The sequence below is a fragment of the Lithobates pipiens genome, unplaced genomic scaffold, assembly GCF_037356315.1.
Source record: "Lithobates pipiens isolate NorthernLeopardFrog02 unplaced genomic scaffold, aLitPip1_a1.2 Scaffold_8, whole genome shotgun sequence".
Lineage (NCBI taxonomy): Eukaryota > Metazoa > Chordata > Amphibia > Anura > Ranidae > Lithobates > Lithobates pipiens.
This window is the reverse complement of record NW_027507903.1, coordinates 503,274,960-503,299,908: the sequence shown is the minus strand read 5'-3', so window position 1 is coordinate 503,299,908 and position 24,949 is coordinate 503,274,960. Positions and strand designations below refer to the sequence as shown.

General features: G+C 46.5%; 1 protein-coding gene across 2 annotated transcripts in view; it reads left to right on the top strand.

The window, feature by feature from the left end:
• The first annotated feature begins 6,913 nt into the window (after positions 1 to 6,913).
• Positions 6,914 to 24,949, top strand: part of AGK (acylglycerol kinase) — a 157,164-nt gene continuing 139,128 nt past the window's right edge. Inside the window, exon 1 of one of the 2 annotated variants that reach the window (XM_077469255.1) lies at positions 6,914 to 7,057. The gene's annotated coding sequence lies outside the window, so the exon portion shown is untranslated. The remainder of the gene's footprint in view (positions 7,058 to 24,949) is intronic. The other variant, XM_077469256.1, reaches the window with a different exon arrangement.

The window sequence follows — 24,949 nt, the reverse complement described above, 5'->3', positions numbered from 1 at the left end:
CGGCATTTCCAAGAATGGAGCTGCTGCGCGTGTCGACTCCCGTGCGCATGCGCGGGAGTGACGTCATCGCGGCTTCACCGAATGACAGCGGTGGAGCTGCGAGACGCCACCAGCAAGATGGATGCGGCGGACTACAGGGGACAGCGGCGACTTCGCTGGCTCCTGTGTCAGGTAAGTGACACATAATGGGCTACAATGCGATGCATAGTAGTCCATTATGCTTTGCCTTTGCAGGGAATGAAAGAGGAAGTAAACCCATCAGGGTTTACTTCCTCTTTAAAAACCAATCCACACTTTATAAATAACAGCAAAGCGAATGAAGGTAAATGACTCCTGGTGAATGGAGGTCAAGTGAAGCTTTTATCTTTCCGGTGTCCAGGGGGTTCCCTTTGTTTATTTTTGCCCTATAGGGCATTCTGTTCTTTAGTACTCTGTGGCACCTCTTGGAGGTGGGGTCCACCCAACCCTCAAGTGTGTGGCTGTTTTCTCCCGCTGTGGGTTCAACTGGTCTCTGCTGGGTCCTCTGTTCCTTTATCTGTGGCTGTTATTCTCCTGCTGGGATGTTCCTGTTCATTGAACTCCAATGCTGATTCCCTCCTTGTCCGTTAATCTGGAACTACTTGTTACTCCTCAGGTGACTTCTGAGGTGCTCTGCTTCCGTGTCCTGCAGGCAACCCCGAGCCTCTGCCCGGTCCTGCCTAGCCTGGCCAAGCTCTGCCAAGTTCCTCCGAGTCTCACTGACCTTCAACCGAGCGTCTTTTCTGTGTTCAGATCTCGCCCGCTCCTCCTGGGGCCAAATCAGGTGTCACTAGTTTATGGATCCAGGCAGGAGCGTAACATTGTATGGCTGCATCTGCTCTCCTCCCCTCTGCCGTTGAGACCGGCCGCCACCTAATTGCCAGCTCTCTTCTCTCTCCACAGTTACCAACTGTTCCTGATGATGCTCGTCTGACCAGCCTACTTAAAGCCTTCCAGCTCACTTCACCTCTGCCTTCGCCTTGGTCACATCACTGAAACCATCTCCTGCGGTTTGTTTAAAGACTGGCTTGCTGACATCCCTTCTGGCTCCTTATCCTGCTTGCTGTGCTCTACTTGGATCCCTGACTTGTGGCCTGGCTGACTACCCGATCTGGTTACTGGACTCTGGCTATGCTTGACTACGCTTTTTTTTTATTTACCTTTTTATTTTTATTAATAGACAAGTGTGATTTAATTCTACTTCTGTCTCAGCCTGTTTCATGATTTCTGACATACAGGAGGAGATGTGGGGATAGCGTGGGTAGTTTACTCGCTTCTACATAGGCTAGATGGGATCTCCTGGAGCTCCTAGTCGGCGCAATGTTCAGGCCCCTCCCCCTTGAGCATCAGGCATAAAAATCTTAACAAATAGTTTACTGGGAAATGTTTATTTTATTGTGCTCAATGTAATAAACTAAAAAATGCAGAAAGTATAACTAAAGGCAAAACTTTTTTTAGTTTTGGACATGATGGAAATTAATTAGAACGCTTGTCCATTTTTATTGCTGTCTGTCCCCGATTCATTTGTCCTGTTTACCATTATCTTGTGAAAGTAAAAGAAAATCCCAAATTTTGGGTTATCCTTTTTCCCCACAAAGAGAGATTTCTATCGGTGGTATTTGATCACCTTTGCCGTTTTTATTTTTTGCGCTATAAACAAAAAAAAAGCACAATTTCGAAAAAAAAAAAAAAATTTTACTTTCTGCTATAACATACATCCAATTTTTTTTTAATCTAATTTCTTCACCAGTTTAGGCCAATATGTATACTGTTACATATTTTTGGTAAAAAAAAAAAAAACACTAAGCGTATATTGATTGGTTTGCACAAAAGTTATAGCGTCTACAAATTTGGGGATAGATTTAAGAACTTTTAATTTTTTTTTTAACTGGTAATGCTGGCGATCCTCGATTTTTAGTGGACTGCGACAGACAAATCTGACCCTAAGTGACACATTTTGGGGACTAGAGACACTAATACAGTGATAAGTGCTAAAAAAAATGCACTGATCAATGTAAAAAAGACACTGGCAGGGAAGGGGATAAAACTAGGGGGCAATCAAAGGGTTAACTGTGTTCCCTGGGTGTGTTCTAACTGTGTGTAAGATGGGCTCACTGGGACAACACAGAGATCGCTGTTTCAGATCACTAGGAACAGCAGCTCTCCTCTGTCAATGGGGATGTGCTTTGTTTACATAGGCAGATCCCCATTCTGCTTCTCTGTACCGCGATTGCGGGTGGCTGGCGGACATCAAGTTCCATCGGACCCATGCGCCCACTCCTCCAGTGTGCAGTGGGTGTGTGCGCCCACACTATCTCATGCACGGACCAACATACAGGTACATCGGTTTGTGCAGCCAGGCTGCCTTGCCTCAGAAGGTGGTAGGCAAGTAGGGTGACCACATTTCCAAACTGCCATTCAGGGACACCCCCCCCCCCCCCCCAAAAAAAAGATTATTTTTTACATATTTTTTTGCCAATTTTTGGGGCAGGGGCATATGAAATCAGCAGACCTGTGTGCAAGATCAAAAGCGGGCCCTAGGCATTAAGAACAACAACAATATGGCGCGCAAAGCGTGTCGTGGTGAACAGTGGACATGTCTTAAATTGCACTAAATATTGGCTTAAAGGGGGTGTTGTTTAGGGCGGCAACTAACAATTATTTTTATAATCGATTAGTTGGCCGATTATTGTTTTGATTAATCGGTTAATAACCTTAAAAAAAAAAGTGTGTCAAATTGACGTTTAATAAATAGGGAATGCGGAGTGTATGGTGGTGAGTAGTATGTACAGGAGAGGAGTGCAGAATGTATGGCAGGGGGTAATATGTACAGGAGAGGAGTGCGGAGTGTATGGCGGGGGGTAATATGTACAGGAGAGGAGTGTGGAGTGTATGGCAGGGGGGTAAAATGTACAGGGGAGGAGTGCGGAGTGTATGGCAGGGGGGTAATATGTACAGGGGAGGAGTGCGGAGTGTATGGCAGGGGGGTAATATGTACAGGGGAGGAGTGCGGAGTGTATGGCAGGGGGTAATATGTACATGGGAGGAGTGCAGAGTGTATGGCGGGGGGTAATATGTACAGGGGAAGAGTGCAGAGCGTATGGCGAGGGGTAATATGTACAGGGGAGGAGTGCGGAGCGTATGGCGGGGGGTAATATGTACATGGGAGGAGTGCGGGGTGTATGGCAGGGGGGTAATATGTACATGGGAGAAGTGCGGCGTGTATGGCAGGGGGGTAATATGTACATGGGAGGAGTGCGGAGTGTATGGCAAGGGGTAATATGTACAGGGGAGGAGTGCGGAGTATATGGCAGGGGGGTAATATGTACAGGGGAGGAGTGCGGGGTGTATGGCAGGGGGGTAATATGTACAGGGGAGGAGTGCGGGTGTATGGCAGGGGGGTAATATGTACAGGGGAGGAGTACGGAGTATATGGCAGGGGGGTAATATGTACAGGGGAGGAGTGCGGGGTGTATGGCAGGGGGGTAATATATACAGGGGAGGAGTGCAGAGTGTATGGCAGGGGGTAATATGTACAGGGGAGGAGTGCGGAGTGTATGGTAGGGGGGTAATATATACAGGGGAGGAGTGCGGAGTGTATGGCAGGGGGGTAATATGTACAGGGGAGGAGTGCGGGGTGTATGGCAGGGGGGTAATATATACAGGGGAGGAGTGCGGAGTGTATGGCAAGGGGTAATATGTACAGGGGAGGAGTGCGGAGTGTATGGCAGGGGGGTAATATGTACAGGGGAGGAGTGCGGGGTGTATGGCAGGGGGGTAATATGTACAGGGGAGGAGTGCGGAGTGTATGGCGGGGGGTAATATGTACATGGGAGGAGTGCGGGGTGTATGGCAGGGGGGTAATATATACAGGGGAGGAGTGCGGAGTGTATGGCGGGGGGGTAATATGTACAGGGGAGGAGTGCGGAGTGTATGGCGGGGGGGTAATATGTACAGGGGAGGAGTGCGGAGTGTATGGCAGGGGGGTAATATGTACAGGGGAGGAGTGCGGAGTGTATGGCAGGGGGGTAATATGTACAGGGGAGGAGTGCGGAGTGTATGGTAGGGGGGTAATATATACAGGGGAGGAGTGCGGAGTGTATGGCAGGGGGGTAATATGTACAGGGGAGGAGTGCGGGGTGTATGGCAGGGGGGTAATATGTACAGGGGAGGAGTGCGGGGTGTATAGCAGGGGGGTAATATATACAGGGGAGGAGTGCGGGGTGTATGGCAGGGGGGTAATATATACAGGGGAGGAGTGTGGGGTGTATGGCAGGGGGGTAATATGTACAGCGGAGGAGTGCGGAGTGTATTGCGGGGGGTAGTTAGTGGAGAGAGGAGGAAGAGGAGTGCACCTCCTGATAGTCTGTCAAAGTTCCAAGGATACCAGACAGTACAATTATCCCCGTGATAGCAGCCAGTTTGTCTTTGAAGATGGGGAGGGGGCAAGTTGTGAAAGAAGAATACTTGCAGTGATTTGGGGGTATAAGAGCGTGCTGTATGTTCTAGGAGGGCACACTTTGGGAGGGGAGAGACATTGTGCAGGAAGGGGGGGTTGAATAAAAAATCTGCCCCCCCCCCCCAGCACAATTTCTCTCCTCTGCTAAAGTGCCCCCTAGCACATCCAGCATGCTCTTATCCCCCAAAATCGCTGCAAGTATTCTTTTTTGACAACTTGCCCCCCGTCTCTCTGTGTCTCCTTCTCCTGCAAGTGCCAAGCATTAATATTCTGTACAAACCTCAGATCAGAACGTCCCGTCCTGTTGTGTCCATTCTCCTCCCCCTCCTCCTGTCTGTGAGCCGAGGAAAAGGGGGAGGGGACTTCAGTCCATGTGTTAGTGTGAGGTGGGCAGGAGGGGGGAGGAAGGGAGAGATGCCATGCAGTACACAATGTAATCGCAGTGTGTGTGAACAGAAACACCCCACACAAGCTGCAAGCCAGCCACTGGAGCCAAGTGCGGAGGTAAAAGAACCAGCAGTGACTCCCAGCAGCACTAGCGCGGAGGAGGAGGAGGATGTGAAATCCTCCTCCGCATTCAACACTGGGCTGTGACGTCACTGGTTGCCAGACGCAATGCGGCTATAGCAACCAGTGATCAGGAGGAGGTGGAGGCGGAGCTAGAGCCAGCGCTATGGCAGCTCGGTCCGCCCCTGTTCCCAGATTGTCAGTTTCATTCCGGGACACTTTATTGTCCCGGAATGAAGGTGCCCGGGACTGGGGACAGAGATATAAATTACGGGATAATCCCGGGCAATCCGGGACACGTGGGCACCCTATAGGCAAGTGGTTAAATACTTTTGCTTTTTTGGTTCAATAGACTTCAATGGAGAATCTGCAGAAAAGCATGTAGTGTGTTTTTACTGTGATTTGCATTTTATAGTCTGCCCAAAAACAAATTGGTCTAAAAAAAAAAAAAAGCATAGAAAAATGCAAAATGCAAATTGTGAAAAAATCGCATGCACAAAAACATAAAATGCACAGCAAAAAGCACCGCAGAAATGAATCAAAAGCAAACTGCATAGATGTGAAACGAGCCTTAAGCTGTGTACACACGATCGGACTTACCGATGGGATATGTTCAATGTCAGGCTGTTGGCGGCAAATCCAACTGTGTGTATGCTTCATCGGACAATTATTCTCTGACTTTCTGCCAACACATGTTTGCTAGCAGGCTTTCAAATTTTCCACAGATAAATATCTGTTTTCAGATTTTACACAAGTCCGTCGGATTTTACACGAGTCTGTCGGACAAAAGTACAAACACGCATGCTCGGAAGCAAGGATAAGCCAGAAGCGGTCGGTCTTGTAAACTAGCGTTCGTAATGGAGAATTAACATTCGTGACATGGCGAATTATGAAATCTTGAAATACAGCGCACATTCTCTTCTTCTTTAATGGGATAATAACAAAGCTGCTTTGCTGGTGATACTGATGGAGTTATTGCAAACAAATTTTCAAAGGCTTTTTTTCTAGTCATATCAAGAATAATATTATTAAGCTTTTTTTTTTTTTTTATTTGGGCAAGTTACCACAACACCATTATTCTGTAGTTTTTAAGATCAAAGATACAACTATGTTGGTGTCCCTTGTCAATTTTACATTGTATTTTTTTAAATGTACCTGCCTACACCCAAACTGTCATTTGAAGTAAAACACATAGCCAAGTATTATTCTCTACAATTTTTTTTTATTGTGCATTAAAAAAAGAAAACAAATAAAATTAGACACGCTATCTGCCAATAGAACTTAACCAAAAAGTGCATTCTATGCATCCAAAAATATAGAAAATATAACAAATCAAATAATTATTCAACCAAAAAAAAATTCAAAACAAAAACTCCAAGGCCAATAATAAATAACACGTTATCTCCTCTGATTCCGCAACATGTCTGATTGTCGAAAGGCCGTTCAGAAACGAAATGAAAAGCACGAATCAACACTCACCAAACTTCTACTAACACCAAATTAGCAGAAGAAGCCAAAAGGGTGGCGCTAAAGAGCAGATAAACCACGTAGTACGTCTAGTACTTCACTACGTTCGTAATTGTTGGCCAACAATTGTGTGGCCGTGTGTATGCAAGACAAGTTTGGGCCAACGATCTTTGGCCAAAATTCACGGTTTTGTTTGCCAACAATCCGATTGTGTGTACGAGGCGTTACTCTATTCAAAATCAAAACAAAAGTTTTACCACCTATAGTTCTACTTGAAGGCTTAATTGCATTAAATATTGACAAAGTAAACAAATCCATAGCATAAATGTAAAAACTTCCCTAGTTGATAGGCGAGGTGTGAGAGCTGAGCTGCTTAATGATATTTCTGTGTTCAGGGTTTGCATATTTCATGGAAAGCCAAAGAACAGACCTACCGGATGAAGCCGGGACAGGAAGTGGCTGCTGTGCTCTCTTGTCATGGCAACGCGAGAAGCTGCTGCTCGTTCTGTGCGCGGAACTGGAAGATGGATGTGAGGTTTCCGGGGGAAGGGAAAAGTGGTGCACCCATAGAGGATACCAGGGTACAACGTGACTGCCAGGACACAGGTGAGGGGAGAGAGTGAATGTCAGAAGACACACAGAGAGAGGACGACTGCTGAGTGATAGAGAGAGAGTGCTGAGAGAGAAAGGGGACATTAAATAACAGTGATAGAGACTGCTGCGAGAAGGAGAGACCTCTGAGGGAGACTCAGAAAGAGGTCTGCTAAATGACAGCTGAATGAAGAGTGCAGAGAGACAATAATCTTTTCATTCTTTTACAGAAAGAGCTACAATAAGATGTGTGTGTGATGTTCTACATACAGTGCTCACATGAGATCCACTTTACTCAGGCAGAAAACACAAGTAAACTATGACATTACCAGAAATATGGGAACATGTGTGCGATTCTCTACAGTAGTCTGCCCCTTTCTTCCCTCCACGCAGCAGTCACATTGTCCCTTGAGGTAGGTAGAGGAAGCGCCACCTAAGTATAGTATTAGATGGTACTTGAATGACACAATAAAAGGTCGCACTTACAGGAAACAAAGGGTTAAAAGGGCTCATCTGCATTAAGAGGGTGGTCCTCAGTTCAGGGTTAGGCTGCATTCACACCTGAGCGTAGCGTTTTTTGCTGCGTTTTTTACCGCGATTCGCAACGTTTTTTACCGCGATTTTGTGCAGGGCAAAAGGTCACCAATGTTAAAAGAAGAAAAACGCCCAAATCTGCTCAATTCGAAGGACAAAAAAGGGTCTGGAACTTGTTTGAGCTTCAGGCGTTCAGCTTCAGGCGACATGTAGTGGAGATGTGAACCGTCGCCATTGAGAATGATATAATTTTTCCCCTCTAGCGTTTTGTAGCTTCAGGCTTCAAGCTACAAAACGCTCAGGTGTGAATGGGGTCTTAGGGATGAGCTCAGGCGTGTTCTCATGTAACACGTGCAGAGCCCGCCAGGAAGTCGACGCAGCGCTGTGCTAATCACAGGCAGTGAGACATTGCCCGATCTCTGCAGCCACACAGGGCAATGTCTCACTGCCTGTGATTAGCGCAGCGCTGACTTCCTGGCGGGCTCTGCACATGTTTCATGCAAACACACTTAAGCTCATCCCTATTCAGGGTCCGGGGGTGCTGCGGAGATGTTTCTCGGCCCTAGAAATGTCCTGTGACTCCAAGCACGTAGCCTATCAAGTTTCGCTCCTCGGTTGAAGCCCTCCCCCGGAAGTCATCGCATGACCCGTGACGTCATGTACGTTCCACGCCAGCCCCAGCCTCTTCCAGATGGCCACTGGACATCTCTAGGGGCGAGAAACATCTCTGCGGCACCACCAGACCCTGAACTGAGGACCACACCATGGACCACCCTCTTAATGCAGATGAGCCCTTTTAACCCTTTGTTTTCTGTAAGTGTGACCTTTTATTGTGTCATTCAAGTACCATCTAATACTACACTTAGGTGGTGCTTCCTTTCTCTACCTTCTCTTGCCTATGACAGAGCCAGCTCTCTGAGGACAGCAGCTGCCTTTTTAACCAGCCACGATACTTACCTGTTTAACCCCTGTACTGCCAGATACCTGCTTAACCCTTGAACTGCTATATGTAATGCTATGGACTAATTGCCTAGCTACCCAACGCCCCAAGTATTGTATGCACTTGTGTATCTGCGCTTACAGTTACCTCTCTTTCTAGTAGTCTTTATGTGTAGTTGTCACTCTCAGGCAGGGGTTGTTAGCCCATCAGTCGTGGGTAGGTGATTGGTAGACCACAATCCTTACTTGCCAACCCCCAGAACTTGGACAGGAATGGCGGCATTTACTGATACCGGTCCCCTTTCCTCCTGCAGCTGTTGAAAGCTGCCTCTCTTCTTCTCCCTCCCACCAGCGGCTGCAGGATTAAAGTGGATTGGTACTAGTAAATGCCACCCCTCCTGTCCCTTTTTCTCTACCTTCGGCTGTTTGGCCCCCCTGTATGCTCCCATGGTTTCCCCCCTCCCCCCGCAGCACTGTTGGCTTCCCCTCCTATTCTCATCTGCCAGCTGCTGCAGGAGATATTTCAGGATTGGGAGTGGGGGAAGGGGCCAGTAAATATATCATTTACCAACCCCTTCCTTTTCTGGATGAGCACAGTGAGTGATTGGTACTGATCCCTTCTGTGTCCATTCGGAACGGAAGCATAGTGCACTGTTTACTATGCTTCAGTTTGGGAATAAACAGGAAGCCACTCCGCACAGAGCACTTCCCTTTTATTCACTGTCTAGTGAAGCTGAGGCTGCAGAGAACGGGACTGGGGAATCTCTGTCCTCAGTCCCTTTTTCTCAAATCGCCTTTCAGGACAACCCCAGAGAGAGTGTAGCTCCACCTTCTTCTCAGGAAACACATGCCCACTTTAAAAACACCTCCTCTTCCCCCATGGCTTCAGTTATTGTGTTTCCTCCATGGGGGAAGCATGTGCCTGGAACCAGGGGAAAGCTACACTCTCTTCAGGGGAGTAAAGGCTTACCTCAAGGTGGTTGTTGTTTATTTGGCCCCCAGCAGCATCTCCACTGGGAGAGGTCTCCTTGAGCTCCTGGTCCCGCCATCTCACGGGAGTAAGGACCCTCGGAGTGCCGGCGCCATGTGCCCGATGTCTGCTGGACAAGCGCAGGGAGGGCTCTGTTGCTAGCGGAGGTCGCTGCGGGTCAGCGGCGTGGCTCCATTTTCGGCGTCGGGTCCCGGGCGGCGACATCGTCGGTTACGGTGATGCATGGGCGCTCTGAGGGGGCGTGGCACCGTGGTTCAAGCGCCTGGAACGCAGGGACCATGGGGCGGGTCAGGTGACCAAGTGCTTCCGGCCAGCCCTGATGATGCAGCGGCCGGGAAAATTCAAAGTAATGGCGGAACTGATCGAAAGATTCTGTCTTACTCTGCGAAATGGAGGAGTGTAAGCCAGCTATGGCGGAGACAGGCGTCCCTAGCACTGGTCCAGCCCAGGTATGTAAGGTGCAGCTGCACCCTCTGCTTCACTATTGGGCTATGCTTGTGATTTGTCTGTTTCCCCCCTCTTGGGGGCCTGTCACTGCAGGTCAGAGGTGACTTCGCTCTGACCCTTGCAGCTTAGTTCTGGGGTCTCACTAGTGGTCTGTTTGGTGATGGGTCTCTGCACTGGCTTGGTGTTAGCAGCTGGTAGTTAAAACATTGTGAGTTTAACCTGTATGTCGTTTCAGAAAAGGTCACTAGGGAAGGCTAAACCAAGCCAGAGGAAATGTCCTTCTTGCAAGAACCCCCTTAGAGAATGATGGCAGAAGGCAATGTGCAGAGCTTGTATCAGGGAGTTGGTGGAAGAGGAAACATCCCAGCAGTATAACTAGTTGTTTTCTTCGGCTAAGGAGCTGACAATCTCCTTGAGTTCAGTCAGGTCCATCCTGGTACAAAACCCTTCCGCACAGACCGAGTCTCAGAACTTGCCACCTAGCCCCAGGGCATCGTCGTCCAGACAGGTGGAGACCGAGGATTCTGGAGACGAAGGGGGTAGTACTCTTATCTCCATCAGGGATTCTGAGGAGGAGGAAGAGGAAGATAGCAGGGGCTCTCGATACAAGCTATCGCTAGAGGAGGTAGATGACATCCTTAGAGCAAACTACACAACTCTAGAAATTCAGGAGGAAAAAGTATAACTGTCAGTTCATGATAAAATGTACCAGGGGTTGGACAGTCTACAGGGTCCTCTCAGATACGGTGAGAAAAGAGTGGAAGGACCCAGAAAAAGACCCTTTTTTCTCTAAGGCTCTCAAGAGAAGGTTTCCCTTCGAGGATAAAGACTTGGAGGTGGGGAACAAAAAATCCAGAGTCGATGCAGCTTTCTCGCAGGTATCTAGACGAACGGATCTAGCCTTTGAGGATATGGGGATCCTAAAGGACCCAATGGACAAGATAGCTGACTCCATCCTCAAGAAGGCCTGGGATGCAGCGTCAGTTAGTCTGAAGCCGGCTATGGCTGCTACGGTAGTGGCCAGGAACCTGGAATGCTGGGTGGAGAAACTGAAGAGCCATATTGAAGCGGGGACGCCCCGCAAGGATCTTTTAGAGTCCTTCCCACTAATTCTGAATGCAGTCAAATATATGGCAGATGCATCAGCAGAATCGGTCAAACTGGCCGCCAGGTCCTCGGCTTATGAATTCAGCCAGGATGGCAGTTTGGCTAAAGACATGGTCTGGAGACACGGCCTCTAAGGTCAAATTGTGTGGTCTGCCCTTCTCAGGTGACTTGCTCTTTGGCCCCGTTTTAGAGTCAGTGCTGGATAGGACGGCTGATAAAAAGAAGGCCTTTCCAGCCAAGAAGAAGCAGGTTACCAAAAAGAATTTTCGTGCTCTTCAGCAGTCCCATAAAAAAGACCAGGATCGCAAGAACAAATGGGGTTCACAGAAGGGCAGAGGCAGGGGTGGAGTCCTCTTTAGATCTCCCCCAGAGCAGACCCCCAAGAGCAAGTGACAATCTCTCCCCAGTGGGGGGGAGACTGTCAGTTTTTCGCGAACAATGGGACAGGCTGTCTCCAAACCTGTTTGTGAAAAGCGTAGTCGATCAGGGGTACTGGTTGTAATTTTCAGAACCACCCCCGAGCAGGTTTTATGTGACAGCGTTGCCAAGGGATCAGGAGAAGGCTTCTGCAATTAAGCTTTTATTACAGGAGCTGAAACAGCAAGAGTTTATAATTCAAGTCCCAGTAAACCAGCAGGGCAGGGATTTTTACTCCCATATCTTTCTGGTGAGGAAACCCTCAGGGAAGTATCGTGTAATCCTGAATCTGAAAGTTCTGAACGGGTTTATACGGTACAAGCATTTCAGGATGGATACTATTTTTTTTCATCACGAAGCTGTTGACCCCAAACTGTTTCATGGCATCCCTGGATCTAATGGATGCATACCTTCATATACCCATTCATCAGGCGTCGCAGCAGTTCCTGCGCATGGCATTAAATTTGGGAAGTTCGGTGTGGCACCTCCAATTCAGGGCTTTGCCATTCGGACTCTCGTCCTCTCTCAGAGTCTTTACAAAGATTATGGCAGAGGCTCTGGAGCCCCTGAAGTTAAAGGGGATTTCAGTTGTCCCTTATCTGGACGACCTTTTGTTTTTTGCGGATTCCAGGGAGCAGGTCCTAGTCAATCTCCAGGTGGCCCAGTCTCACCTTGGGGTGGCTTCTAAATCTGGAGAAGTCAAACCTGATCCCCTCACAGGAGATGAAATTTCTGGGGTATACGATAAACTCGATTCTCCAGAAAGTTTTCCTGCCACTGGAGAAGCAGGAAAAGTTGCAGCTAGTGGTAAAACGGATACAGAGCAACCAGGCAGTCTCGGTCAGGACGGCTATGGCAGTTCTGGGCCTGCTTACGGCAGCAATCCCGGCTGTTCAATGGGCCAGGTTCCATTTCAGACCCCTTCAGAGGGAGATTCTGTCAAGCTGGTCCTATCAGGATCCTTTGGAGAAGCAGTTAAGGATCTTGTCAAGGATGAAAAGGGCTCTTTGGTCGTGGAGAGACCAAGCAAACCTCTCAAGGAGTCTGGTGTGGACTTTTCCCTTGGACAAGCGACTGACAACAGACGCAAGTGCCTGGGGCTGGGTGGCCCACCTGGACGGTCAAACATCTCAGGGGGTCTGGTCCAAGCAGGAAGCCCAAAGATCGTCCATCTGGAGGGAATTGAAGGCGATCTTTCTGGGTTTAGTGGCCTTTCAGCATATTATGAGAGGTCACCATGTCCAGGTGTTGTCAGACAACACAACAGCGGTTACCTACATAATGAAACAAGGGGGGAACCAGGAGCAGGAGCCTGATGGAGTTGGCAAATCTGTTGTTAGCCTGGGCAGAGCAGAACACGGCCTCACTATCGGCAGTGCATCTGAAGGGCTCTCCGAACTTGTTTGCGGATCTCCTAAGCAGACGGAATTTGTTAGAGGCAGAATGGAGCCTGAATCAGGAGGTGTGCCTGATGATCTCCGAGGCCTCTGGGGTTCCACAGATAGACCTTTTTGCCAGCCAGCAGAACTCAAAGGTGGACAGATTATTTTCTCTTCACCGAGGAGATGCAGCAGTAGGGCTGGATGTGTTTGCTCACCCCTGGCACTACCAGATGTGCTACGCCTTTCCCCCCTTTCCTCTAATTCCACTAGTTCTGAGGAAATTCAGAGAAGAAAAGACGGACTTAATACTAGTCACTCCTTTTTGGCCAAAAAGACCTTGGTTCGCGGGACTTCGAAACCTAGCCTTAAAGCCTCCATGGAGGTTACCACCTAGAAAAGATCTGTTATCCCAGGGGACAGTAAATCGTCCAGCGGTGGAACTTCTACAGCTAACCGCCTGGTTTCTGAGGAGGACCTCTTAAAAGCGAAAGGGCTCTCAGATAAAGTAGTAAAGTCCCTGCTATCTAGCAGGAAAGCAGTCACCCAGGCAATTTACATGAAGCTCTGGAAGAAGTTCAACTGGTGTAGTTCCAGAGAGCTCAAGGTCAAGAGCACAGTGTCCGTCTTGGAGTTTCTCCATGAAGGAATGGAGAAGGGGCTAGCAGCCAGCACCCTGAAGACTCAGGTGGCAGCCTTATCAGTTTTCTTTGAAAACACTTTATCAAAAGAGACTTTAATTTATAGATTTTTTTTAGGGCTCTCGCTCGAAGTAGACCGGTAGCCCTCAAAGACTTTCCCAGTTGGGATTTGTCAACAGTTTTGCAGGGTCTCTCGGGAGCACCATTTGAACCCTTACAAGAAGCCTCTTTATAGAAGGTAGTTTTGAAAACAATCTTTTTAGTGGCCATCACCTCGGCCAGAAGGATCTGCGAGCTGCAAGCCTTAGCTATTACGGAACCTTTCCTTAGAGTCTATTCGGACAGAGTAGTGCTGAGGACGGATCCAGCATTCCTACTGAAAGTATCCTCAACTTTTCATCGATCACAGGAGATAGTGTTACCTACATTCTCTGCAACCCCAGCTAATGCAGGAGAGGAAGTTTTCCACACATTGGATGTGAGAAGATGCTTGCTGCAGTTTCTGAATCTGACTAAAGACTTTAGAAGATCAAACGCCCTTTTTGTGATATTTTCAGGATCACGCAAGGGGGAGAAAGCTTCTAAGAGTAAGCTGGGTCGGTAGCTTAAGCTAGCTATAGCAGAAGCTTATAAAGCAAAAGGAGAAATACCTCCCTCAGGTATTGCCGCACACTCTACTAGATCCACTGGAGTTTCCTGGGCTGAAAGGGCCGGTGCAACGCCTGAACAAATCTGCAAGGCTGCCACTTGGTCCAGTTATTCGACATTTCTCCGGCACTACTGGTTAGATCTACTGTCTGCGGCAGATCAGGCCTTCGGCAGGAAGGTACTGCAGGCAGTGGTCCCACCCTAGGGTAAGTTTCTCGGTTATCCTCTCCGGGGTTGTCCTTTTTCCCTGTGTCATTTAATTACACATATTACTTAATTTCTGAACTTATTTGTTTTGATTTCTTTGTATCTATGGATTGCATGGGTTGTTACTGACATGTGGTGAAAATATCATGTCAGTAGCACCTTTAAAAACCTAGTTAGAAAAATGGTGACCTGTTCAATACTTACTTTACCCGCTGTATGTGTGCTTGCTAATTGATGTGGATCCCCAAAGAGGACTATATGTAAAACAGCCACATCACATAGTGCTGTTATGTTTTAAACCTGTGAATTTTGTGAAAAGATACTTTTAGCTGCTCTCCACATCAGCATGGATTAAAATTTTGACGTGTGTGTGTGTGTGTGTGTGTGTGTGTGTGTGTGTCTTCTTTTTCTCAGTTGTTTTAAAGCGGGAGTAAACCCGCTGACTTTTTTTTTTTTTTTTTTTTACACACCTGTAAAGGAAAAGGCATAATGAGCTAGTACTTACCTTAGAACAAGGTGCCGGCATCTGACATGTTCCCTGTGCGTGTCTTCCGGGTATCGCGGCTCCGGCGCTGTGAGTGGCCAGAGCCGCGATGCCATCACTCCTGTGCGTACGCGCAGGAGTTCTCTTTCCGGCAGGGTCTGGCATCTGCCTGACTTTCAGCTGAGAATCCCGGTTGCGCATGCGCCGCTGAAGTCAGCGGCTCATTGCGAGGGCAATATCTCCTAAACTGTACAGGTTTAGGAGATAATCTTTTTACCTACAGGTAAGCCTTAATCTAGCCTTAACCACTTCGCATCCAGGCCAATTCTGCCATTTCTCTCCTACATGTAAAGTTCCTAATTTTTTTGCTAGAAAATTACATAGAACCCCCAAACATTGTATATGTTTTTTTAGCAAAGACCCTAGAGAATACAATGGCGCTCGTTGCAACTTTTTGTCTCGCACGGTATTTTTCAGAAAAAAATGTTGTATGTTTCATGCTTAAAAAAAAAAAAAAAACAGTAAAGTTAGCCCAATTTTTTTGCATAATTTGAAAGAGGAGGATACGCTGAGTAAATAGATACCCAACATGTCACACTTCAAAATTGCACACGCTCGTGGAATGGCACCAAACTTTGGTATTTAAAAATCCCCATAGGCGACGCTTTAAATTTTTTTTACTGGTTACATATTTTGGGTTACAAAGGAGGTCTAGGGCTAGAATTATTGCTCTCGCTCTAACGTTCGCGGCGATACCTCACATGTGTGGTTTAAACACCGTTTTCATATTTGGGCGGGACTTACGTATGCGTTCGCTTCTGTGTGCGAGCTCACGGGGACAGGGGCGCTTTAATTTTTTTTTTTTTTTATTGTTAATTTTATTTTTTTAGTTTTACACTTAAAAAAAGAAATAATTGACTTTTATTCCTATTACAAGGAATGTAAATATCCCTTGTAATAGGAATATGGCATGATCGGACATATTTACAGTGAGATATGGGGTCAATAAGACCCCATATCTCACCTCTAGGCTGGGAAGAATAAAAAAAAAAATCCTGGCTTCCTAGCCAGATCGGCGCCATTAATTTGAATACAGAGGCCGGGCGTGACATCATAACATCGCGCCCGGCCTCCGAACGATCATAGAGACTCCGGGGACAATCTAGTCCGCCGGAAATCTCTATGGTAACTTGCTGGGGCCGGCGGATCCTGTGACCGACTCATCAATGGAAACGGTGAGTCGGTAGAAGCACCGGAGGGCGGCGGGAGGGGAGGCGTCCCCTCCCGCCGCACGTAAGAACGATCAATCGGCGGAACAGCCGCTATGATCATTCTTATGGTGCAGGGAATCGCCGGCTGAAAACTGCAATATCTGAATGATGTCTGTGGCCTCAGGCATCATTTAGATATAACTACTGAAAGCCCATGACATCAATAGATGTAGTGTGGGCGCCAAGTGGTTAATCTAGGCTTACCTGTAGGTAAAAGTTACAAAAATGACTATATAACTTATAACTAAGCAGGTCTAAATGAGAAGAAATGTTTTCTTATAATGCAGTTGGTTTAGTATTTATTTTTTTCTGCTGTATTGGGCAGGGTCACAAAGTTAGGTATTGTCCTTCAGTTTAGCTTCTCCTCTACCCCACTGCCGAGAATGTATTTAATACTTTAGAAGGTCCTTTCAAAAGCTTTACAACTAAAAACTTTAACATGCCTTTCAGGTGGGCCAGATTTGGCATCCAACCTGTCACTGTGATTCCCCACTTTATTATGCCATATTCTGTACCTTTTTATATCAGTATAAACATCATGTAGATAGAGGAAGATAATGCTGAGTAAAAAAAATAGTGTAGGTGGGCACGTGTGGTGTACATTTATGTGCGTGTAATCTGCATTTGAGATTTGATTCAGATCTTCTTCTGACTGGCTTTTAGCCTGGCTGCTCTTGATATCCTAAAACAGCTTCAAGTTGCTTTGAGCTGTTTGCATTCCAATTGAATTTCATGCAGAGAAAAGAAAAGTCTGGCACAAATCAGTGTCCGTGCACAAGTCCTAAGGGGGAAGGAAAGAATCTGAACCCCTATCAACTTTTACTGTTGATGTCTTTCCTAGGGCAGATTCAACGTTTCCATTCTTCCCGGTGACCATTGTCATCAAGACAGAAAGTAGTGGGAAATTCATATTTGTACACCAATCATTAGGACAGGAGGTGAAAGTATATCTTCCTTTAGGCAAACTTGTTCTGATGACCACTGTCTAAGAGGGAAATTGGCTTACTTTTTAGAGATTTCCTTTCTGTTGTGTCATCAAGATAGTGAGTGAAGGAGAATCTCCCCAGCAAATAATAAACTGACAAGCGTTTTAAAGTGGTTCGAAAGGCAGATTTTTTACCTCTATGTGTTAGGGTAAAAAAACTTTTTATGTGCAAACCCCCCCAAGCCCTACAAAAATTACTTATTTGAGCCCAATCTCGACTCAGCATTGTGCCCAAGAGCAGCAGCGCTCTCTGCTCTCTCCCTCCTCAAAGGACAGAGGCAACAGCTAAAACTATTGGCTTCTGCTGCTGTCAATCAAACCCTGTGACAAGGAAGCATGAGGTGAGGCTGAGCCTTGCTGTCTGTGTCTATAGACTGGCAGCTCCGCTCAGGATGGAGCTTGTGGGTGTACCACAATAAGAAGTGGCTTCCTATGGTGGCACGCTCAGAAGAGGAGGGGCCAGGAATGCCGGCAGCGGGACCCCAGAAGAGCCGGATTTTGTTTGCTCTGTGCAAAACAATTACAGAGCAGGTAAGTATAACATGTTTATTATCTAGAAAAAACAACCCTATTACAATCACGTTGTTTTTAACTGTTCTTAACTACTTCAGCCCCGTAAGATTTCACCCCCTTCCTGACCAGAGTACTTTTTGCGATTCGGCACTTCGTTGCTTTACCTGACAATTGCACCGTCATGCGACGTGGCTTCCAAACAAAATTTACATCCTTTTTTTCACAAGTCAAGCTTTCTTTTGCCGGTATTTAACCACCCCTGCGGTTTTTATTTTTTGTGCTATAAACAAAAAAAGAAACAATTTTGAAAAAAGCTGTTTTTATTTTGCTATAATAATTACCCCCTAAAAATATATAAAAAAATATTTTTTCCTCAGTTTAGGCTGATACATATTCTTCTACATATTTTTGGTAACAAAAAAATCGCAATAAGCGTTTGATTGGTTTGCGCAAAAGTTATAGCGTTTACAAAATAGGGGATAGTTTTATGGCATTTATATTAATAATTATTTTTTCTAGTAATGACAGCGATCAGCGATTTCTAGAATAACTGTGACATTATGGCGGACACATCGGACATTTTTGACACATTTTTGGGACCATTGTCATTTATACAAGAATCAGTGCTATACAAATGCACTGATTCCTGTGTAAATGGCAGTGAAGTGGTTAAGTGTGTCCTGGGAAGCCTGGCTACGTGTGACGCATCACTGATCTCTACTCCCGATCACAGGGAGCAGAGATCAATGACGCTGTCACTAGGCAGAATGGGGAGATTCTTGTTTACATTAGCATCTCCCAGTTCTTCCCCGTGAAACTATCGCGGTTATCCCTGCGGTGATCGAGTCCGCGGGACCCGCGACCCGACTCACGGAGGTCCCGGCCAGCACTGTGCTGTATAACATGCTTTAACCAGTTCCCGACCGGTACACGCCGATGTACATCGGCAGAATGGCATGGCTGGGCAAATGGGCGTACCTGTACGTCCCTTTGCGTGCACCGGTCGGTAACTGGTTAAAGCATGTTATACAGCACAGTGCTAATGCTGTATTATTTGGCCCACTGTAACATCTAAACTCCCTGGCTATACCCTCCTTTCTGTAAACTGACCATGGTGTATCATGGCTGTTGAGCCCTTACACTGTCGACAGTTTACGTGCCTCCGCCATCCGCAGCCTGCTATCTGTCTCCTGTGTCCTCTCCTCCCTCCCTGCCTGTCTACTCATTTCAGCGCCCCCACCGCCCTCACTCCTGCTGCTCTCATAATTTAATGTAAAATGCTCCCATCCCCTCTATATATAACAATAAGTTCCCCTGTGTTATAAATATGCTTATCTGTACTGATAACACAGCAGCTCCCTGTGTTCATGTGACTCCTAGGCTCTCTCTCTCCTCCCCGGCTGACTTCAGCGGCAGTGCTTTGCCCTGCCCACTGAAACAGTAAGCCCGGCAGAGGAGAGGAGGCACCTGATCGCTGGAAGATGGTGTGTTGTCAGTACAGATGCGCATATTTATTATATAACACAGGCACAGGGGAATTAATTGTTATAAGACAGATGGGATCGGATGGGAGCTTTTTATAGAAGTGGCTTAACAACCAATTTAACCTTTCCCTATACTATCCAAAATCTATAGAAAAAAACTTTTGAGTACACGTTAGGTTTTCCACCAGCACTGTAGGGTAGTTGACTGTGCAGACAAGAAAACCCTCCTGCACATCAGGCAGCTGACACTCTCACTGACTTTAAAACATAACTAAAGGTAAAACCTTATTTCTTTATCGTACATCATAGGACACAGAGTCTCGAGTAATTACGCGGTGGGTTATAGGCCTACATTCAGGTGTTGACACTGGTATAACCAATACAGGAAGTTGACACCCCTATATAACCCCTCCTCCTTCCAGGAGCACTCAGTTTTTTCGCCAGTGTCTAAGGTGTTGGTCACGAGTGAAGATGTGCTCTGCGGAGCTCCAGGAGGGATCCATGCTGGATTTAAAGAAACCTCCACAATCAGATCCATCCTCGCCACTGAGGCCATAGGATGGTACCTGTACCTTCGATGCAAGAACAAGGTTTTGCCTGTAATTCTTCTCTTTGAGAGCTGGACCCTAGGAACCAGAACACCTTTTAAAAGGACCCCAGTCTTTGAGCGTGTTTAAACGCAGCCCGCCGTGATGGGTGAAAGTTGGATCTGTCTGTTAAATCAGCAGTATCCTGCAGCGAGGACAAGGTAAGGGAAGAAGCTTTGCTTTTTCCTTCAATATACCTTATATGCCTTATAAATGTCTTCCCTATAAGGAGTAACTTACACTACCTATGATGTGTCTTAGTGCAGCTCTGTCTCAGAACATGTGTGGTCCCAGCAGGCAGAGGGGGTTCTTACTTAAATAGATCTTGTGGGATTTGGTAAAAAGTACAGCAGTTGCTAATACAGAGATGTGTATAAACTATATGGGTGGTGGCTGATTGGTTGAAGCAGCTGCTTTAGCTGCATGTTTTAATTACAACCCAGCACTTCCACCTAGTAACTTCCTATGCTTCTGTGGTTTTAAAAATACTATAAATCTGCTGACAGAACCCCCCCCCCCTCCCCTTCCCCTCCCTCCTTGTAGAGGTATATAGTACGTTCACCTTACTTTGTGTTGGCCATTCGGGTCCCTAGCAGGTCCTGAGAACGCCGAGGGGCATGTCCGCAAGGTCACGTGGCGCTGTGTATGGATGTAACGTCCACACACACACAGCACTCACCGCATAGCTGAGGGGGAGCGCTGAGGATGCCAATCAGGTTCCACCTGAGGCTTTATATCACAGACACTCTCATTTCAGAAAGACTTTTTAACTGAAGAGAGGCAGTCTGTCACACTAAGAGACACCAGAGCGCTGGGCATGTAAGGGTGTAAACAGGCATTTCCAGACAGGAAAAACTATTGTTACTTATTACCAAAAGAACTGTTATTTGTGTGTACCTCTGCTTGTGCTTTGCACTATGTCTTCCAGACCTACCGTAAAGGTACCTAAGGTGTCACCCCCCCCAGGCGCTTTGAATCCCAGTTATGCCTCCATACTGTCTTCCGGAGAGATGTATAGGAAGCGTCCTAGATCCCCCTCCCCCACCTTAGACTCTTTACAGTCAGTGGAGGGTCCAAAAGAATTATGGAGACAGGATGGGGTATTGCCCTCAGATGATCGGGAGGAAAGACATGCGATTATTTCTCTGCAGAGGAAACAATACTTGAAGTTCCCAAGGATCCCTACTTCACAATCTTAAGTACAGAGGCTTGCAAAGATGGTTCGCTCTACTTGCATGCTACCCCTAACAGAGTTAGCTGAAGGGCCGGTCTCTTCCTTGGGTTCTTTTGAAGCCTTTACAGCCTTTGCATGCGTTTCCCGTCCACGCATTACTAAAAAAAAAGCTTATTTATACCGAATGGGATCATCCGGATAAGGATTTTTTTCCCTTCCAAAGAGACTCGCAAAGCTCTATCCTATGGAAGAAAGATTCACTAAAACATGGAAAGTTTCAGCAGTTGACGCTGCGATTTCCAATGTGAAAAATAAATCAATTTTACCCAGTGGACAATGCGCTTATGCTTAAAGATCCAACAGATAAGAAGTTGGAAGGTCTGTTAAAATCCCTTTTTTCTTAGCAGGTACTGTTGCTCAGCCTGCAATTGCAGCTATAGGCATCTGTCATTCCTTAAAGGACCAGTTCACAGATGCTCTCAGATGAGCTCCCTGCATAACAAGCACAGGAACGGGCCAAGCTACCTAAAGAATTATGCTGTGCTGTAAACGCTATGAAGATTTCTACTCACCAGGCATCACGCCTTGCGTTTGTACTTGTACATATGCGAAGGACCCTTTGGTTAAAGGGTTGGTCAGCTGAGATGCCTTGTAAGAACCTTCTAACTAGTTTCCCCTTTAAGGGAGAACGATTATTTGACGATAGTTTGGATATATACATTCAAACAATTTCCAGCGGAAATAGTACTCCTTTGCCAGTCAAAAGAAAATATAAGCGTCTTTCATTTAAACTGTTCGGCCTCTGCCATCAGACCAGGCATAAAGGAAGACCTGGGGCTATAAGTCTGCAAACCAGAATACAAGACCTCCTTATGAAGAGGCATCTCCCCTCACCAAGGTGGGGGGGAGACTTCTGATGTACTCAGAAGTCTGGCAAAGGGAGATTAAGGACAAATGGACTCTCTCTACAGTGTCTCTAGGATACAAGCTAGAGCTTTGAGAGTTTCCACCATCTCGTTTTCTGAGATCAAAAATTTCCCAAGGATCCAGGGAAAAGGCAATCCCTGTTGCAAGCATTAGACCGATTATTGGCTCAAGGGGTGATCAGACAGATTCCCAAGCAAGAGTAAGGTTTGAGGTTTACTCAAACCTAATTACGGTGCCAAAGCCAAATGGGGATATCAGACCAAGTCTAGATCTACGTTATCTAAATCGGTTCCTGAAAATCCGCTCCATTTGCATGGAGTCATTCAAGTCAGTCGTTTCCATCCTGCAAGGAGAAAAACTTCTGGTGTCCATTGACATCAGAGATGCATAGCTGCTTGTCCATATATTTCCTCACCAGAGGTTTCTGCGGTTCAAAGTAGAACAGAAGCATTTTCAGTTAATAGCCTTGCCTTTCAGGCTTGCTACAGCACCTCGGGTATTCACTAAGGTATTATCCCCACCTCTATTCAGGTTAAGGGCACAGGGCATAACTGTCTTGGCTTACTTAGACAATCTATTGTTAATAGACCAGTCAGTGGCTTGCTTGAAGCAAGGTGTAGCCATCACAAGCAGTTACCTGGAAGGTTTGGGTTGGATTCTCAACCTAAAGAAATCTTCCTTAAAGCCATTAAGAAGGCTGGAGTATCTGGCCCTGATCATAGACACAGCCCAGAAAAGGGGTGTTCTTGCCTCCCGCAAGGATCAGCTCCATACAGGAGCTGGTGAAGATGATCAGGTCGAAAATAAATCCTTAAATTCTCCTTTTACATGAGGTTTTTGGGGAAGATGGTAGCTTCATTCGAAGCAGTTCCCTATGCTCAATTCCATTCAAAACTGAAAGCAGTATTCTGTCTGCTTGGAACAAAATGATTCAATCTTTGGACTTGCCAATGTGGCTGTCCCCATGAGTGTCCCAAAGCCTCAGTTGGTGGTTACTATCTTGGAACCTGCTGAAGGGAAAGTCCTTCAGATCAATTATCTGGAAGGTAGTAACGACAGATGCCAGCCTTTCAGGCTGGGGAGTAGGAGCCTTGTCCATCGACATCCTAGAGATTCCGGCAGTGTATCTGGCTCTAGAAACCTGGACCTCCAGGTTAAAGAATTGTCCTGCCAGCATCCAGTCCGACAATGCCACAGCTGTGGCATATATCAATCACAAGGGGTCACCAAGAGTCTCTCAGCTCAGAGAGAGGTGAACCAGATTCTAACTTGGACAGAAGTGAATGTCCCATGCCTATTGTCAGTTTTCATTCCGGGAGTAGAGAATTGGCAGGTGGACTATCTAAGTCGCCGGCAGTTATTCCCAGGAGAATGGTCTCTTCACCCCAAGGTGTTTCAGGCTGTTTGCCAAAGATGGGGGACTCCGGACGTAGACCTTCTAGTGTCCAGATTCAACACTAAGCTAGTCAACTTTGCATCCAGGACAATGGACCCACTCGCATACGTAACAGATGCGTTGGCGACCCTGTGGGATCAGTTTTTACTGATCTATGCACTTTTCCCCGATTCAGTTGCTACCTCAAGTTCTTTGCAGGATCAAGCTGGAAAGAAAATTGGTAATACTGGTAGAACCAGCATGGCCCAGAAGGTCATGGTACACAGAGATCGTAAGGATGGCAGTGGAGGGTCCAGGGCTCTTCCCACTAAGGCCAGACCTGCTATCTCAGGGGCCGATATTCCATCCTACTTTACAAACGCTAAATTTAACGGCTTGGCTATTGAGACCCACATTCTGAATAAACATGGGCTTTCCAGGTCAGTTATCTCTACTTTGATTAATGCTAGGAAGCCAGCTTCTAGAGCTATATATCAGGGATATGCAATTAGCGGACCTCCAGCTGTTGCAAAACTACAAGTCCCATCATGCCTCTGCCTCTGGGTGTCATGCTTGTGGCTGTCAGAGTCTTGCTATGCCTCATGGGAGTTGTAGTTCTGCAACAGCTGGAGGTCCGCTAATTGCATATCCCTGCTATATATTATAGAGCCTGGAAAGCTTATGTTTCCTGGTGTGAGTCCAAGGGTTGGTACCCTCGGAGATATATCATAGGCAGAATTCTTACCTTTCTACAATTAAGTGTAGAGATGAAGTTGGCCCTGAGTACTATCAAGGGCCAAGTCTCAGCCTTATCAATTTTTATTTTAAAGACTGCTTGCTATGCATTCTTTAGTCCAGGGTTTCATGCAAGGAGTGCTGCGGATTAATCCGCTAGTTAAATCACTCTTAAGCCCTTGGGACTTAAATTTAGTTTTTGTCAGTGTTACAAAAACAGCCATTCGAACCGTTGCAGCATGTTCCCTTAGTCCTTCTGACTAGGAAGCTGATATTTTCGTTTGCTATATCTTCAGCAAGGAGGATTTCAGAATTGGCTGCTCTTTCTTGTAAAGAGTCATATTTGATTATTCATGAGGACAGAGTGGTGTTACGCCCTCGTCCAGGTTTTTTACCAAAAGTGGTTTCAGGCTTTCATCTGAATGAAGATATTGTTGTGCCAGGGTTTTTTCCCAAGACCTTGTTCCAGGGAAGAAAGGTCACTACATTGTCTTGATTGTAGTGAGAGCAGTGAAAATGTATTTAAGAAAACTGCTCCGATTCGTAAGACTGATGTTTTATTTCTTCTGCCAGAGGGTCCTAAGAAGGGACAGGCAGCATCAAAATCCACTGTCGCTAAGTGCATTTGGCAAGTTATAATTCAAACTTATGATTTAAAGGGAAAGATTCCCCCTTTTCAAGTTAAGGCGCACTCTACCAGAGTGGTTGGTGCTTCTTGGGCAGTGCGTCACCAGGCCTCCAGGTCTCAAATCTGCAAGGCCGCGACTTGGCCTTCAGTACATACATTTGCAAAATTTTATCAAGTGCATGTAAGATGGAATGAGGATATCACCTTCGGGTGCAGTGTGCTGCAGGCAGCAGTCTAAGTCCTCAGGTCTGGGGGTTACCCTAACGGTTTGTGTCTCCCTCCCCTCAAGTAGCATTACTATGGGACATCCCACCAAGTAATTACTTGAGACTCTGTGTCCTATGATGTACGATAAAGAAAATAGGATTTTTAAAACAGCTTATCTGTAAAATCCTTTTCTTGGAGTACATCATAGGACACAGAGCTCCCGCTCC